We start from the raw sequence: 17,825 nt of genomic DNA on the forward strand, positions 1-17,825 counted from the left end.
AGTACCGCAGGATTCTAAAACATGGATATTTGTATATACTAGTTTCTAAGTGAAGTCTTGACCCGACTACGCTCGATCCCATAGTATTGGAGCTATAGACCTTTAAAGTTCATTTCTTTCATGTTTTCGGTAGCCTATGATGGATTTCTGCACCCAGGTTGGTCTATACTTTCTGTCTTATCTTGGTGTCAGGAATCACCTCCTAAACGTTGTCGGTGTTGTTTTGAAACATCCTGTATATTTAATATAGTTTTATCAAAATTATTTTGTTAATACATCTAGCCTATATAAGCTATTAGAACTTGTATGACATTTACCTTGATAAATCGCATAATCTATTATTTATATAGTCTATTCTGTTTGAAATTTTAAAGTACAGTACGCAATATACTTAAATTTTATTTCTTCTGTCTTTTTGAACTAACCTCTAAACTAAGAGGACCACAACGGCAGATTTTGAGCACCATGAGTAGTCCGCGGACCATAGTTTGTATAATACTTGTTGCAAAAGAAAATCTTATCCATAAGGACTATGAATATTTCTTGAAAAGGCATTATTTATTAATTTTCTTAATTAATTTATCATTTTATATATTCACTACGTTTCATGGCATTAGCGCTCGTCGTGGTGATTGCCCATCGTGGCTTTTGCCCGTAATGATTTTCTACTCGCGATTATTTCCGAAAGGCATGAGTCAGAATCGAGAACAAAAACAACAAAAGAAAAAAAGTTGAACAAACTCAAAAAGTTTTTTAAATTGCTTTTTCTTCATCTTCAACTGAAACAAAACGACACACCATAATATATATTTGAGACAGACCCGTAGCTAGAACACTAAGATAGGGGGGAGAGACTATTTTTGGGGGGCTAACTTGAGTTCAACTTATAAACATAATATATACTTACAAACAAACAACTGAATGGCTGAAAGTGGTGGCAAGAAGGCTTAGTCTTTTAGCCAGCCACTAGCTATGAGCCTCATGAGATAAAGAGTTCTATATATGAGATAAGGAGCTATATAGAGGCTGACTGAGGCTGTTGCTTGTAACATGTTAACATAAGAGTCAACAACTGAGTTCTCAGTGAATGTATGATACCAAAGACCATTAATTTGCGCAAATGGAAAGAAGTCACGATGTCAACCTGCCTATTAGAATTTTCAAATTGAATAGCCTGTTGTAGAATATTCAGCAGTCACGCAACACTGTTTTTATCTCTTACGGTCAACTTGATATAATATAATTATAATTGTGCGATCAGTTATTCGAGGTAAAGATTTGACTGGAGAGTCTGAATTATAAATACACTCTCATCTGTCAGTTGACGTGTCATGTTTACTATTAGGGATGCGCGCGAGACAAGATTTGAGGCTGTCTCGTCTCGAAAATGTGCTGTAAAAGTCAGTGGCGGCGGTTGGACGTTTAAAGTGGGGAAGGGGGGCAAGACATGATCTTAACAATTGTATATCAATGTTAGATTTCCTGGTTGTTTCTAACAATGGTTGATGAAAGGTGCATAACTAATAGGATACTATCTTTTTTCACTTAAAATGCCGTATATCGTATTTCTGTTTTATTAAGTAAATTCGTAAGAGCAATACAGGTACAAATGATTTCAGATGAGAAGCGGCATGGCCTTGAGTTGGCTTTACGCGGCGTCCAATTGGCTTTGAGCGGTGTTGACAATTCGCGACAAGCAGTTCTGCACGCTGACTTCTCGCGCTACTGCGAATCTTGACAATAGCAGAGGCGCTTATTAGAAATATTGTATTAGCACATTAACTGCTCACTTTACGAAGTAGAGAAAAGAATTACGAACACATACGTGGAAACTACATCTTTTTATGACAACTGGTTGTCATGATACACGCTTTGAAAGGTTTCCATATAAAACAATTAGTAAAACGAGCGTTGAGTCCCGTCTAATTTCCAGTGGATTTTTCTTCGATTTGGAAATGGAACTCAACTTTTATTAAAGGATAATCAGGGGTGTAACCAACAGGTTGTTCTAGGGGAACATTACTTTCAGGGGGAGGAAAGCTTATCACACATTAAAAACAGAACAAATGACCTCTTTCAGAATATGAAAGCATTTTAACTCACCATGTATACTATACGCATATTATGTTTTCTCGATGCTACCTTAACAAAAGACGGATCTTGACAGTACTGAAGTTGAAAAGCGGATTGTAAGAGATAAATCAATAAGCTATTCATAAGAAAACAAATGCTGTTTCTAGCAGTCTGTTTATCCGACTTTGTGTTTATGTAGGTTAAAATACTAAAAGGAACAAACTCGAAAAAATATCAACTCAGATATTATTATGCAATAATATAGTAGTGAGAGATCCTGGGGGGACTGAGGGAGCCAGGGCCCCTCATTTTATTTGTAAATGTGCAATATTAGGCATAATTTGAACGCAGTTTGTCTTAAAATCATCATATATGCTTTCTGCATCTGAATACACCCCCCCCCCAATTTACAGAGAAATCAGCGTCCTTGTAATTAGGTACAGAAACTGTATTGATGATGTTTTCTTTTTTCTTTTTTTAAAAATCTTATTTTATTATAAACGTTCCTAATTTGCATTAACTATTAAATAAGTTTACTAAACATATACTAGATGAACCTCATTTCAGGGCTGGAAATAGTTTGGAAAGTCAAGGCCCGCTTTTCCCCCGTTTCTACACCCTTGATAATAGTAAGCGATCGAATTAAATAACACGCCTCTGCAATTTGATTCATTTATATATATATATATATATATATATATATTCGATTCCCGGCGGGAGCTCATGTGGAAGAACAGAAGGTATGGGACATTCGTAATATTGTTTTGAAATTGCCTTCATGCAAGATTCTTCCTTATTCGACAGAAGAAACGCAGTATGATTTTTTTTCTTCGTTTCAATACCTTACGTATGTGTGGCCAATTACGTATTCCTTCTTTACTCCTCTAGCAGGGATGCAAAAGCACCAGGCGTCTGAGTGGTGTCATAAATTATTGTAACCCAAAACAAACTCGACCATATCGTGTTGCTTACGAATCAGATGGATTGTTGTTGTGAGACCTACATCAAGTATAAGAGTATGTTATTATAGGAACAGATATGGAAGCAAAGGAGCTGATTGTGTGTGTAGGAACGCAACTTCTCTTCTTCTAGCATAAACAGAATTCATCAGTGTCTAGGTTGCTTTCTTTCGTGGTAGTTCATTTGTTCTCCAAAATTATAGTTGACAATGTCTTTAAGGAAACCGAGTACAAGTGCGGAATTTTCTTAAAAAAAAAAAAAAAAAAAAAAGTGCTACGAAGTGAAGCTCGAAGAATTATTTTTTGTGTTTACAATTTTTGGAACTCATAATAAAAAATTTACAAGAGTCAGATTCAGACAATGGCGAAATATTAATTGACATAGACGATAGTGAAAGTAGTGTTGAAGACGAACGTTTAGCAGTTCCACTGGAATAAGTTAATAGGTAGGTTATTCAGTTGCTATATATATATACTTCTAGGATACACAGCCAAAATCTTTGAGTTTGCTGGAATAGTATATTTACATTGTGAATAATGTTGCTAATGTATGTGTAATAATCTCAACTAGAGGAAGAGCGAGAAGGGAAAGGGGAGTCCGAAATCCGGCAACACCGCGCGGAATATCGCACAGCATTGGCTACTGCCCGTGATGCTTTACATCTGAAAAACACAATAGGTACCTAGACCTTTATACTCTTAAACAACGAAAGTGTAAGAAGAAATTTCATTCCTTGCTCATGAATATCTTACAATTCTGTCTGGAAAATTGTGTGATCAGATTATTTAATAACAAATTTGCAAAACAAATAAATAGAAAGGTTAATATTAATCATAATAATGAATAATGATGCTGGTTTTGCAGAAGTTATATTAAAACTGGGAATTAATAAACAACTTATACTTTTAATTCCACACATGCCATTAAATGAATGTTTTTACTCTTAGAAAATGAAATACAGTAAGTACTGCAAGCATATGCTATGACATTTCAGGAAATATGCAATTGCAATATTAATTGCTTTGAATTGCAATTAAAACGCAATTCCTGTAGCTTTCTTAACTCCACGGGAAGACAAATATCCAATACGTACTCACGCAACGGCAAATATCATATGGCACCATTTTTTCCTATGAAACAGTAATCCATACAAAACCTTTACCAGGGTGTCCACATTCTTGTAAATAAGTGAAAGTCAGGGAAAGTTCAGGGAAGTAAAAATGTGTCAGATGAAGTCAGGGAAATGACAGATTGGTCAGGGAAAGTCAGGGAAAAATCGATTTAGGTCCATTGTTCAACTACTGAATTTATGAAATAGGGTTGATTTCTTTACTGCTTCTGGATGCAAAATGTGTTCTCAATGATGATATTGAGGGAGTCAGTGTTCTCTGATATATTTTTTGAAATTAATTTTCTGCGAGAAACACATCTAACTGCATCCTGGCATATTTGCTTAAAAGGGTAGAGCTGTTCTAGAAGAATTGCATGGTGCCAAGAGGATATCTGAACAAGTGGCTGAGAACGCGAAGATATATTATCTCCAGCTCACAGTAAAAGCTCAGACTGAAGAATTTAAAGAACACTCGAACGAATTCATAGCCAATGATAGAGATGGTATTGGACTTGATGAGTTTTTTTTACTTAGTCTTAGGAAATGGGAAGAACTTCATTGACTTATGGTCAGTTGCGAAATTGTGTTTTATCTTCTTTCACGGAAACGCATTTTTTGAAAGTGGTTTCACAATAAATAAATTCTCATTGTTGACAACTTACAAGAAGAATTTTTGGTGGCTCAACGGATCGTGATGAGAATATGTGGATAATCAGGATTAATAAATACAAGAGGTATGATAAATTCAGTGAGAAGTTCAATGAGACAATACCGTGTATATCTGGAAAAGAAAAGAGAAATAAATGCTGGAGACGAGAAGAGAGAGAAACGGAAGATTCAGCAACAACTAAAGGAGCTGGAGGAAGAAGAAAAGAAAATTAAACTGCGGAGACAACAAGAAGGATATTCAGATCAATGAGAAGAAAACTATGCGAGAAAGGATGAAAACAAATTTCTAAATGTGTTGCATTTAACAACTGCACTAGCAAAAGTATGTGTGTCTTTGTGTATTTTTTTTTAATAATCAGTAAAATCATGTATGAAGTGTTTATTACTATAGGCAATATTGTAATACTGTGTAATTGGTATTATAATGTGTAAGCATATATGTGTATTTTTTTCATATCTTAAGTACTCTGTATACTGCACACTTTCGTTTGTAACTTTACATTTTGTGTAATATGTAGGCCTAATCAATATCGGCCTAATGCATTTGTTTGTAAATTTGCATTCCTTTGGAAAGAAAATTGAAAAAAGATAGAAACAGAAGCGGAAGAGAACAAGGCTAACTATGGGGAGTGTGGAGGCTGGAGTTTCTTTCTTTTATCTATATTTTAAAGTTTTTCAGGGGTCAGGGAAATCTGGAACTTTCGTCATGGAAAGTAAGGGAAAAGTCAGAGATCTTTTCTCCAAATTGTGTGAACACCCTGTTTATATTTCCAAATGAAATTATATAAATTAGGGCGTCTCTTCAAAAAAGTGGGGGGCAACTGCCCCCTCTTGCCCCCCTAATCGCCGCCCATGGTAAAATTGATGTCTCGACTCGAAAAATGTATATTTTTCTATTGGAAGAGCTGTGTCTCGACTCGAATTTTCTCAGGAAAATTCTGTCTCGACTCGTCTCGTGCGCATCCCTATTTGCTATTATTATGCTCAGAATCAGAAGCTTCACTTTCTGATATCTCGAGCCTAGAGACGGAACTACTCAAATCATTAACAGTATTTGGAACGTATCGTTGAACCTCTCACGACGTTTGAACATTTTGGAGTTCCTGAATGAGATCCTTTCTCAAAGGAATGCCAGCACTCCATTCGCTCTATAGGATTACTTTTAGGACACTCTCTTACTTTAGTGCATTTTTTAATTATTTTATCCAATGACATAGCGCTCTTCACTTTCTTGATTGTTTCATCTTTACGAAAAAAGTCATATTTCCTTCTGTTCCTCATTCTTCAGTTCCTTGTAATTACTAAGAGAGCAAAATACTGTATCTAATATTATTCACGTGATAACACAACCATATCATTAAACTCTTCAGCTTTTGCCAGGATAAAAGTATGTTAGCATAGAGTTACAATTAATCGTCAAAAAATGCCTCGAAGGATTGAAGCAACTTTACCACTATCTCAAACAAATATACTGGTAGATATTATTATTTGGTTTATAATAATCTTGAAACTTGCAAAATAACAATCCGCTGTTATAAATTCCATAATTTAATAGAACTTTCACAAATCAGAATTGAATCGTCCAGTTCCGAAACGGTTCTTGTCCATTTATATCAAATCCCAGAAAACCGACAAAAACTGTAGAATCGATGCGTTTTGTAGAGCTGGAAATATTTGAGGATGTTCAAGTTTTTCACATGAACACATTGAAGTATTCCCAGTTCCACAAAGCATGCAGATCCTACATTTTTACTAAGTTTTTTTGGGATTTGTTGTAAATAGACAAGAGTCATTTTGGAACTGCACGACTCAACTGGATTTTTATTTTTACTTCATATTAAACATTCAATAACAAACAAAAATGAAATCTTTGGTTTAATGCAGTTATGTTTCGTAGAAGGTAAACATAAAGGCAGATGGTTAAGATCAGGGCCCGGATCTTGTTGACAAGTCAACTTTTTACTGTTACGCATAGGACAAGACAAGTTGAAATATAAACGTTCTTCATCAACTCTAGGTTCTAAAAATATATCTTTTTAGGGTCAACATTTGCTCACCTTTTGACGTTTTGAAGTTTCAGGTCATTTTTTAATATTTTAAGGTAACTTTTAGGCCATTTATGGTCTTTTTATTCTTTTTCTTCTACATAAAGAAATCTTAAAATGAACACTTTTACGGATTTGAAAAACACGAAGTTAAATGATCTCTTTTCCTGCTTCCTGACTTTTGGGGTGGAAAAACTGCATTCCTAACAAGCTAATGAACACTAAACTGTAGCTGGTTGACGAGGGGTAGGGGTTGGTAGGTGGTCAAATAGATGTTTTCGGGTTGTTGATCACAAAGGATATGATCAGGTGAATAACTAAAAATAAATTAGAAGGCGTTCAAAGATTTTAAACTTCTTTTTATCTATTATTCTCGTGTATACAGTCTACACTTACGAACTTTTATTCTTTAAGTGTGCTTTCTAGTTTCGACCCGGGAGTGAATTGACACTTTCAGTACGTACAATGCCGTACAATGGACTGATAATTGAACACAATATTTGATCAATGGGCTGCAACTAACTGAAACAAAACTTTTGAAAATGACTGAGAAATGATAGTTAAAATCCAATAGATATTAAAAAAAAAGTCCATGTTTAACGAAGTAAACATTTTAAAATACGCAAGTTTTAAGGTCAATTTTTGTTAATTTTAGGGTCATTTTACAGAAATTTTAGTGTCATTTTATAGGTCACTTTTTCGAAAAGTTTAGGTCAACAAGATCCGGGCCCTGGTTATGATACAAGAGTCGATCCAAAGAATTGTGATAGGAAATGAAACCATCTACAAAACACATGTATCTGGCACCATTTTTCAGATCATTGATGAGCTCTATACTTCTTCATCTATTTGCCGCCAAAACATATGGATAGTCTACTAAGTAGTAAGAACAGGGAAATCGAACAACATTCTGAGAGATGTTGTCATGTAAATGACGTCAGCGGTGTCTTTCAGGTATTAAGTGAGTCAAATTAAATCTTACGAACTTTATGCAACTATCCAATAATAATAATAATAAAAATAATAATAATAATAATAATAATAATAATAATAATAATAATAATAATAATAATAATAATAATAATAATAATAATAATAATAATAATAATAATAATAATAAATGGGACTGTAATATTCTTAATTTTTCTTGAAACATTGTTCTTGTCAGTGAAATCCATAAGCAATATAAAACTGATTATGAAAACGCAAGTATGATTCTGATAACATGTGGTCGACTAGCATGCCAAGTGTTGTCATGAACACGAACCACACTTCGCTTGTTTATTTTATTACTGTGATTTGTAAATAGAGCTAACTAGAAATTAGGACAACGCCATGTTATGATGAAATATTTCGGTAATAGAGATGCAGGTTGCACGCAACAAGGTTTTCATTTTTTATCTATCATAAAATAATGTTTCAAATTGAGGAAACGAGCTCAGCTCAAAGTACATATTTCGGGTTATTTTATTTACATCGCTTATAAATTTTCAAAGTTTATTATAGAAATATTATCGGAGATAAAACGATAAATCTTAAAGTATTGAATAATAACATCACCACCACCATTAACCCCTTCCGTTCCAGACTCTAATTGAGAACTCTGGCCCGAAATATCAGATTTTCAACAATTTTATCAACATAATCAGAACAAACATTTTAAATGTACGTTTACCCTCTCTTGGTGTTAATATAATAAATACCATAACAAACTGTCAAATCAATATATCCAGTAATACCAGGTACTAAGGAACACACTCGTCTCGTAATATCAAGAAAGAACAAAAATGGATTCTTGGAGAAAACACGTGACGTACGCAGATCCGTCACTAGTAACAGTTGGTGCAACCATCATGACGCACGCACCCACATCAGTGGTACAGAAGGGGTTAAGAAGATGATGATATGTGATTTTTTTTTATCGTTTTGTGTCCCACGATTATGTGCCAAGACTAAGGGAGACGGTATTGATGATAATAAACAAAATAGTGAAATGAAGAAAGAGGAGGGAAATGGGAGAACCCCACGAAAAGCCATGCACATTATGTTTGTCAACCATAAAGCCAATTGGGCGCAAGCTGGGGTCGAACCAGTAGCCTCATGCACCAGAAGTCTGTAGCCCCGTTGTGCAATTGGCTGGTAATTCGACCTATTTATTTAAAGGGGTCATTCTACAACTAATTTGGAACAAATTTGTCCCTATGATCCGGTGATCCGAAATCTGGTTTCGGAGTAATTTGCAGGTATGTGATTTTTTGTATGTTTTTAATTTGCCGATTTAAACCAAAAATGACAGATTGTGAACTGAGTATTCCACTCTGACCACTAAATTGATAGTTTTCTAATAGTTGACGTACAAAGACCTCCTTAAAAAAAATACCAGAAAGCAAGACGTGAATGGGTTATAAATCGCAAATCATATTACATTTTAAAAAAAGCCTTTATATCAAACCGAATAACTCATAAACATGTTAAGACAATGGGCGTACAAAGTGCTTAAATGCCACAAAGGTACAGTACAAATGACGCAAACTTTCGAAAGAGTTAGAAAAAATGCGCTGTAACACTAATTTGTAATTTCATTCGTAAATTCACTTGTGTGAAAGTTGTCAATGTAGAAAAATAAACACGGAAAATGCAAGGTACCGTAATCAAGTTTAATGAAACAAAAATAAATAAATAAATAAATAAACTTACAAATTACAAATTTTGTTCGAATTGCCTTCCTTGGTTACATATGCATCCTACGACGTATTCAGTCACTCACTCGCGATGAGAGCGTGTCTTCTATGTACTGGGCGGCGCCATGATCCTCTCACTCAACTTTTCAACGCATGTTACCGGTGTGAAGTACACCAGATTGTTTATGTGACTCCAAATGTTGCAGTCATATGGCTTTAAATCCGGACTTCGCGCCGGCCATGGTATCGGACCATTTCCACAAAACTTCAATACCACGAACCTGGTTTAGCGCAAGGCATACTATTTGTTTACAATATTACTTTATTCGTCAGCTATCGAGTATCAATCCGAAATCAATCAATCAATTACAATTAATTTAAATATTTTTTACTACATTTCTACTGCACCAATTGTAAATCTGAAAACAAACGGATTTGATAAATACAAATCCTCTTTCTATTTTACTAATAAAACAATAGACAAATTAATACAGAAGGCTTGAATCCCCGCCCCCCCAAAAAAAGATGTTGATAACATGCAATGTTGGTGTAGGCCTATACGTAGGAAATCCAGACTACTGGTTTAACCAGGACACTACCGAATTTATGCGATCCAAAAATTGTTGATCTTCAAAAATTGTTCAAAACTGCAAATGTCCCACTTTTTCTCCAAAACTACAGTTTGTCTAAAGGGGAAAGTGACTAATGGAAAACGAAAGATAAAAGATTGTGGATTGGTAGGTTACAATATCGTTTATACAAAATAGACACCTCGTGGCTCAATACGCACATTTAAGCGGTTGCAGAACTTAGTGAATCAGTCTTCGTACTCTTATTTCGAAATTGCCTCAAAAATCGTGGTCAAAACCTTTTGCATGTCTGGAATGACCTCAAAACTTATTTCTAACGTCAATTTTAGTTTCGGAAATTGCCATCTTTCTTACTGGATAGACTATGTAAGTTAATATCATTTGAGCAATTTTTGAAGTAGTTGGTGAGTACTTCAAATTATATGTCCGTAGCCAAACTCTCTCTCTAAAAATTGTAGTATGAGTACTGCAGGTTTCTGAAACATGTATTTTTGGATAGCGTACATATTAGTTCCTAAGTGAAGTCTTGACTCGACTACGGTAGGTCCCATAGTATTGGAACTATGGACCTTAAGTTCATTTTTTCATGTTTTAGACAGCCTACAACTCCAAAATGACAGATTTCTACACCCAGGTTGGTCTATACGTTTTTGTCTTGTTTTAATGACAGTAATCACCTCCCAAACATTGTCGGTGTTGTGTTGATTTCAATCTTTGCCTGAATCTTTTTGATCGTGTCCCACCGGGAATCGAACCCGGGACCGATCGAACCACAGACAAGAGCGTTAGCGACTTACAACACCAAAAGACTTGACAGATCAGTATGTGTAAAGTTCCCACGTGCTTCAATCAGAGCCTCTTCAGATAGAACATGGATCTGTTTATGAAGAATAAACAATCGCTGAAAATGTTCCTGTGAAATCGCCTGTCTGCTGGTCCACAAGATTTTGACTGTCTCCTTAAGCACAGTCACGATCCAACGTGTTTAATGAGCCCAAGCAGACAAAGGAAACATCAATGATTATATACTATATATCATATGATCATATGAATGAGGAGTACAGGGCCTTATTTTCTTTTTATAAGTGTTCTATTGATGAACCCATCTTAAAATTTGATAGTGATACAATATCCCACCCTTTAATTTGGAAATTGTGAAAAATAAAACTTGAAAAATGTTTCTTGATCTCGTGTAAATTTGGATGGTTCAAATTATGAACGAAAAATTGATTTGTTTCTGAAATCTGATTCACGTGTTTTGACATCACATCACATATTTTGTCTTCAAGGTGCACCTTATAAATTTAGGAGTTAATAATAGGTAATCATTAAAACAATTGATATACAATAACGACAATTTTACATTTTTAACTTGAATCAATGAATGGTTAAATGTCGCAGAGGAGGTTTAGAAATATGTCAAAATGGAAGATTTACAAGAATGAAGTTAAAAAAAACATGTGTAATTGGTACTGTGTTCTGAAATAGCGGTTGCTTGTGGTGGAGGATGAAATGAAGTGTCGGAGAGAAGGGTTATTAGAAGAAATCTGCAGAAAGTGAAATGACGGTCTAACTTAAGCTTAAAGTAACGAAACATATAACCTAACCTAACCTTAAAGTAGGAGCTACGGGGATCAGTAGTAGAGTCTTTACCTCTGGTGCGTGTATTTCCTACCTTGATCCTAGCTCGTGTTAAGGAGCTTTATGATAGACAATCACCGTGTGGTCGAGATCCTCCCGTTTCCTCATACTTTCGTCATTATAACATTTAATTCATTTTCATTATCATCGTCTCTTTTAGTCTACCTGCATAACCATAGACGTAAAACTGACAGATTTCATTTTTTTTCTAACCTTATGGTAACCAAACGTACTATTGCAACGTGGAACGTTGAATGTTTGTTGGAATTTTTACTTGTATTTACCTAACTGTGGACCTCTTCAGCGACATATTAGCCAATTTTACTTAACACATAAATTATAAAATTACAATAACTTACTTGTAGGTTTTGAAATTACAACTTGAAGCTATGGAATAATTCATACTAATCTTGTAGGGAAAAACAAACTTAAAAAAATATTAGGCAAATTTTACTTTTAGATACATAAATAACTTAAAACCTACCTTTTCTAACTTCTATCCAAAGCACATTATTCTGAGTAATTCATAATTCAATATTTTCTATTTTATCTTAACACATGAGAGTTGAACAGGTGGTAACAAGTAACTTTTGTTGTGCACCCTCCAACGTCCATTATTCCCACGGTCGCCCTATCTTCCGTGCTTGTCCTTCTCTTATATTTAAAGTTTTCATGAAGTCAATGTTAGAATAACTTCTACTTTCCCTTCATTATTTCTTTCTTTTATATAGAAATGCACTTGTTACTATCTATCGTGAGTCATTTCTTTCCTACCCATTCTCTGTTGATGTGAGAAACTTGCACGTAAATTACAAAACTTTAATAAAATAATATACTATCAAAAATATCTTAAAGATATGATAATCTATAACAGAGACTATGTCCCTCTATCAGTTAAAGATGTTGCCAGCTGTTAAACTGTCATTTTTCTAAACTTAGCTTCTTTCTTTCTTTCTTCTCAAATTCTAATAGCAGATAATATTAAAGTTGCAGCACTTGGTCAGGTTGACTACAGCACATAGTTTGCCATGAGATAAAAAGTGTATTAAATATTACATCGCATTAAATAGTATTCATTAGTTAACAGCGCAAGATGCAACCAAAATGGCATGATTATAGGTCTGAATCTATCTGTATTAAATAGAGATCCAAGGGCTCGGAAAAAAACCGGGTTTTTTGAAAAAAAAACTCGGTTTTTTCTGCTTTGCTTTTTTGCTTCGGAAATTTTGGGCTTTTTTCAAAATACTGCTTTAAATTGATAAAACACACTTTGTATCGCTTCTCTATAACACAAAAAATCATTTAATTAGTGGTTGATGCTGATAATAATATAAAACATCGAAAATAAACTATGAATTTCGAAAAAATATTTCAAACAATTTTTCTTCAACATATTTACATTATGAATTCCACAGGATTAACCAATGTATATAATAAGAATTTTTTAACCTCCTATATACAAAAGTAAGCAGAGTTGGCAAGAACCGTGGTTGTTTTTTAATATGCCAAAAACCCGTTTTTTGGGGGATGTTTAAACCAGGCTTTTTTGACTTAGATTTTTTGCTTTATGTATTTATATTACATATTCACAGAAATAGCCTAAGTTTGTTTCGCCTTGATGTTATTATGCAACAGCGGGGTTATGCCGGAAGAACTCCCATAAGCTTAAAGAAGTGCGGTCAGTAAATTTCTTAAGTTGAGAATCTCCCGCCCTAGCCATTGGGAAAATCCCGTCATTACTTGAAATGTAAGACAATAACGGGAAAATCCTGTTATTGCTTTGCATGTAAAATTTAAAGGTCAACGTACCATAATCAGTACGCTAAAACTGAGGTATTAAATTACAAATTTAGTACCGGTACGTAGATATCATTGAAAGTCCAATTCAAGCTAATGTTGGAAGCTACGTAGGCAATCGATAAATTTTGCCAATTTCTATCAATATATTTAAGCAATATTGGCTTCTTTATAAAACAACACGCATTTAGGCATGTAGAAATATACAATTTGGTTTGTTTCGTATATTTAGGCTCAACATCCTTACGAAATACCGAGGTTATCAAGGAAAAGACTTTCGCTTAAACTGACATCCGAACCGCTACTTGGGTTACGCATGAAAGAAGGATTGTGGTTCGACCGAGAATTGAACATGGGACACCTTGATTAAAAGGTGAAAGGGAAATAAAACTATTGCAGGTGGTTTGATATCTGGAAACGTTACCATGAATTTCACACGATTCGCATTTTTCATTCTTTTTATTTTTGTGGTTTAAACCAGTTATTAAAAAAAAAAAGTTGATGTAAATCAGCCAACCCTAAAAGTAAACACTTCTTTTTAAAGAATACACAAATAACTAACAAAATAGTATGTAGTATTTTTACTTCAAAATATTCCATACCCTCTTTTTGAAACAAAATAAAATTAAAATAAAACATAAGAGAAATACTAAGATTTATATGATACACTTAAAGGCTGGACATCTAGAGCTTTTGGTTCTGTATATTCTTGAAATTCTACAGTTAAGTTTTATAGAACCACCATCACAGTTTACCCAATCCTCAAGTTTTCTGAATTTTTAACAAGAGGGATTCAACATATCATTACGGAACTCCCCCCCCCCCAAAAAAAAATACTACGGAATATATTTAAGTTAAACTAAATACAACTGCACAACAAACATGACTGAGTGATTAGCTTTTGCGCTTCTATCGGGAAGTCCGGGATTCAACCAGCATTCGACCATTCTGATAAAGCTTTTCTTCATTCCATCTGTGAATGTAGAAATAGTGCGTGTACTGTGAGTTGGGCGACTTCCTTTTTTATTGTTTTTAAATCGTTATTATTACTAATTACCAGCAGTGACGGTTTTGCGAAGGTTAGGGGGGCGGTCTTTCGGACTGAAGCCCGTTCCCCAAAGTTACGGAATGTCTGCAACAAACGAAATATCTATTATTTATGCCTTTACTCATAAACTTTAAGCTCCCGTCAAATAAAAATTACGAATGTTTAAAAAAACTAAACATTAGTAAGAAACCCTTCGCAAAATACTTTTCTAAATCCGCCACTGATTCTCAGTATAAAATGATTTTTAAAGTTGTATCCGGAAGATTATTGCTAAACATATAAACGAAACGAAATATTAGTTATGCCTGTACTCATAAACTTCAAGCACTTCCCAAATAAAATTAGGACTTTTTAGGAAACGAAACAATCAGAAAAAACCCTCCTAAAGTACTTTTCTAAATCCGCTACTGATTATTTGTATAAATTGGTATTCAAGGTTGTGTCCGGAAAATTATTGCTAAATCACTTCACAGCTACAGTATAACAGAAATGTGAAAGTACGGTTTGACGGATATATTGATAAACGTACGCTTTGACGGATAAATAGAAAAACGGGCAAGTTTAACTTTTGCGCTAGAAGCTAGAGTACTAAAAGCTCTTAGAAATGAAACACGGATGACAAACTAGAGAAGAAAAAAGATGTCGATAACTCAAAAGTTAAAATAAAGTTAAATAGCCTCTAAAATTACCCTCAAATACTACATTCTTCATGTTAGCTTTAATTCGTAAAACATGTGCTCCATCCATCTTGATGGTGAATTTCAGAGCGAAATATCACATTCAGGTCATGGAATTTTTATCTAAGTATAGAATATACTACTATAAGAAAGCTATTTAGATAGAAAAATCATGAAGTTGAAAAAAGCCAAAATTTCCAAAATTCTCGTTTTTTTCCCAAAAAAGCCGGCTTTTTATGTGAAAAAAAAACATCGATTCAAAAAAGCTGGCTTTTTTGCATCTCTAGTATTAAATGATAAAGTGATAAAAAGTAAAATGTGACATTTGCAAACAATAATAGTTTTGTGCCGAATATGTTCCAGATGATCCACACAGTATAAAAAGTCAGGTCGGAATATAAGTTGTCCAAAATAGAACTTGCATCAAATAAGAAAATTGTAGTAAATACGAGGTCAAAGTCTTACGTAACCGGATGCTTTCATATTGCCCGAACTATCAAAACTTAGCTCCAATAGCCCACTACTTTCCTATATCAAAGAATATGTCGTTTTGTTAATAATAATAATAATAGTAATAATAATAATAATAATAATAATAATAATAATAATAATAATAATAATAATAATAATAATAATAATAATAATAATAATAATAATAATAATAATGTATTATTTGGTTTCAAATTTCGGGAAAACGTGTGTATTTGATTACCCTTTTACTCTTTTCTTAGAAAAAAATTAAATCTTTAAGTTTCACGTCCAACTCTTTTGCCGGTTAGGCTAAAGTAGACGGTGATGAGAAATGAGTCAAATGGTGGAATGAAGAAAGTGGGAAGAAACAGGATAACCCCGGGAAAACCCACGCAAACAGTGTTTGTCCACCACAAAGTTCAGTTGGCGCGAGCTGGGATTAAGGATGCGCACGAGACGAGTCGAGACAGGATTTTCCTGACAAAATTCGAGTCGAGACACGGCTTTTCCAATCGAAAAATATACATTTTTCGAGTCGAGACATTACTTTTACAGCACATTTTCGAGACGAGACAGCCACAAATCTTGTCTCGTGCGCATCCCTAGCTGGGATTGAACCAAGGATCCCATACACTAGAGGTGAATGCTCTACCACCGCGCCCCTTTTTTCTTAGAATTTCAATAATTGATATCACCATATTTTTACGTTTGAATGTTAAATATGCATGTATTCAAAAAAGTATGCATTTTTGCCAATCTTTGGAGCACTTTTTACAATTGCTCTCGTCATTGTTCTAGTGGCTTTCGGTGTTGTGCCTTGTGCCTTTGGTGTTCTCAGTTCCGAGTTCTATTTCCACTGGGAGAGCATTGAAATTTGACCAACGTGTTTCAAAGGAAAAAAAGGCAGTCATTTGGGAGGTCATTATACATATTGAATACTAAAAAAGGTCATATAAACATATGTGTTTTAAACTCTGCTTCAGAGATATCAGTAAATGAAGTTTAGTGCACGTAAACACATATTATGTTGAAGTGCGTAGTATGGCTCTATATGACACGAAAATGGTCCCACATGTGAAGAGGACTGTAAAAGGAGTTCTATGTTCGATTGAGTATTTACATCGATTAAAGAATTTGGATTATGTGTACGTTATTTTAAAAAGATCAATGCTAATTATTCTAGTTGTTCCTATACACAGTTATCCTATCGCTAAATGCAACATTTTACCAAAATTACTTCCAAAAGTTAAGTAAATAAATTTACAAACCGAGAGGACAAAAGCTTTCCGAGAATCAAAATGAGGTGAAAAAGAAACCTTCGAGACTCGAGTAGTCTTAGTGGGCAACACTTCTCCCATCATGTGTGTAACATATGGATAACTCATGTGTCATGTCATTTTCGAAGTCACTAAATTTCACAATAGGTGTTCGCTAGCATCGTCCTAGTGTTGCAGATACAAAGTGTGATTCACACACAGCAGATTCGCATACAATATTACACCCGTCGTATTGTCCAATGGTCTTCAAATACCGATTAGCAGAATGCTCTTTACAGACATGATCATTGTGTTCTCTTCGGTAGCCGGTGTTCTGGGGCCTTCTAACATGATCATTTCCCCTATCAGACATTCTTTAGTGCGAATTTAGTTCGAATTGGATGACATACGAGGTGATCTTAAATGAGTTTCATCGGTGTGTGTATATAGGGCCTATACACATGAAGTTCTATGGTTTAATGTGTTTTTAACGTCAGCTATCCTAACATTACGCAATATGAACTCTTTGACTTGCAGAGCGTTTGGAACATACCAAACCGTAAAAAGTAATAAATATCCCACTATCTGTATCGTAGTTTTAGACAAATTGCTTCGGCTTCCTTAGCAAGGTCCTCTACTTACTGTCCTTCTGATGAATTAAGATGTTTCAGAAATTAAACTCTTTATGCTTCGAAGAAAACAGAATAAGTTAATTACATATTTCAAACCACAATAGATTATATGAGTTGTCTAGTTTTTTTTTTTTTTTTTTAATTTTCTTATGCACTTTGCAAAATCTTCAGGAA

General features: G+C 34.3%; 2 protein-coding genes across 4 annotated transcripts in view; one reads left to right on the plus strand and one right to left on the minus strand.

Annotated features, from left to right (window-relative positions):
- Nucleotides 1-12,666, minus strand: part of TTLL5 (Tubulin tyrosine ligase-like 5) — a 462,868-nt gene extending 450,202 nt beyond the window's left edge. For 2 of the 3 annotated variants that reach the window (XM_081730323.1, XM_081730327.1), the window contains exon 1: nt 12,255-12,665. The gene's annotated coding sequence lies outside the window, so the exon portion shown is untranslated. Of the gene's footprint in view, nt 1-12,254 lie in introns of all 3 variants that reach the window. The other variant, XM_081730322.1, reaches the window with a different exon arrangement.
- LOC145664026 (uridine diphosphate glucose pyrophosphatase NUDT22-like) overlaps nt 1-17,825 on the plus strand; it is a 140,973-nt gene that overhangs the window by 109,735 nt on the left and 13,413 nt on the right. The gene's annotated exons all lie outside the window — the stretch shown is intronic.

The sequence above is a fragment of the Thermobia domestica genome, chromosome 11, assembly GCF_964235325.1.
Source record: "Thermobia domestica chromosome 11, izTheDome1.hap1.1, whole genome shotgun sequence".
NCBI lineage: Eukaryota > Metazoa > Arthropoda > Insecta > Zygentoma > Lepismatidae > Thermobia > Thermobia domestica.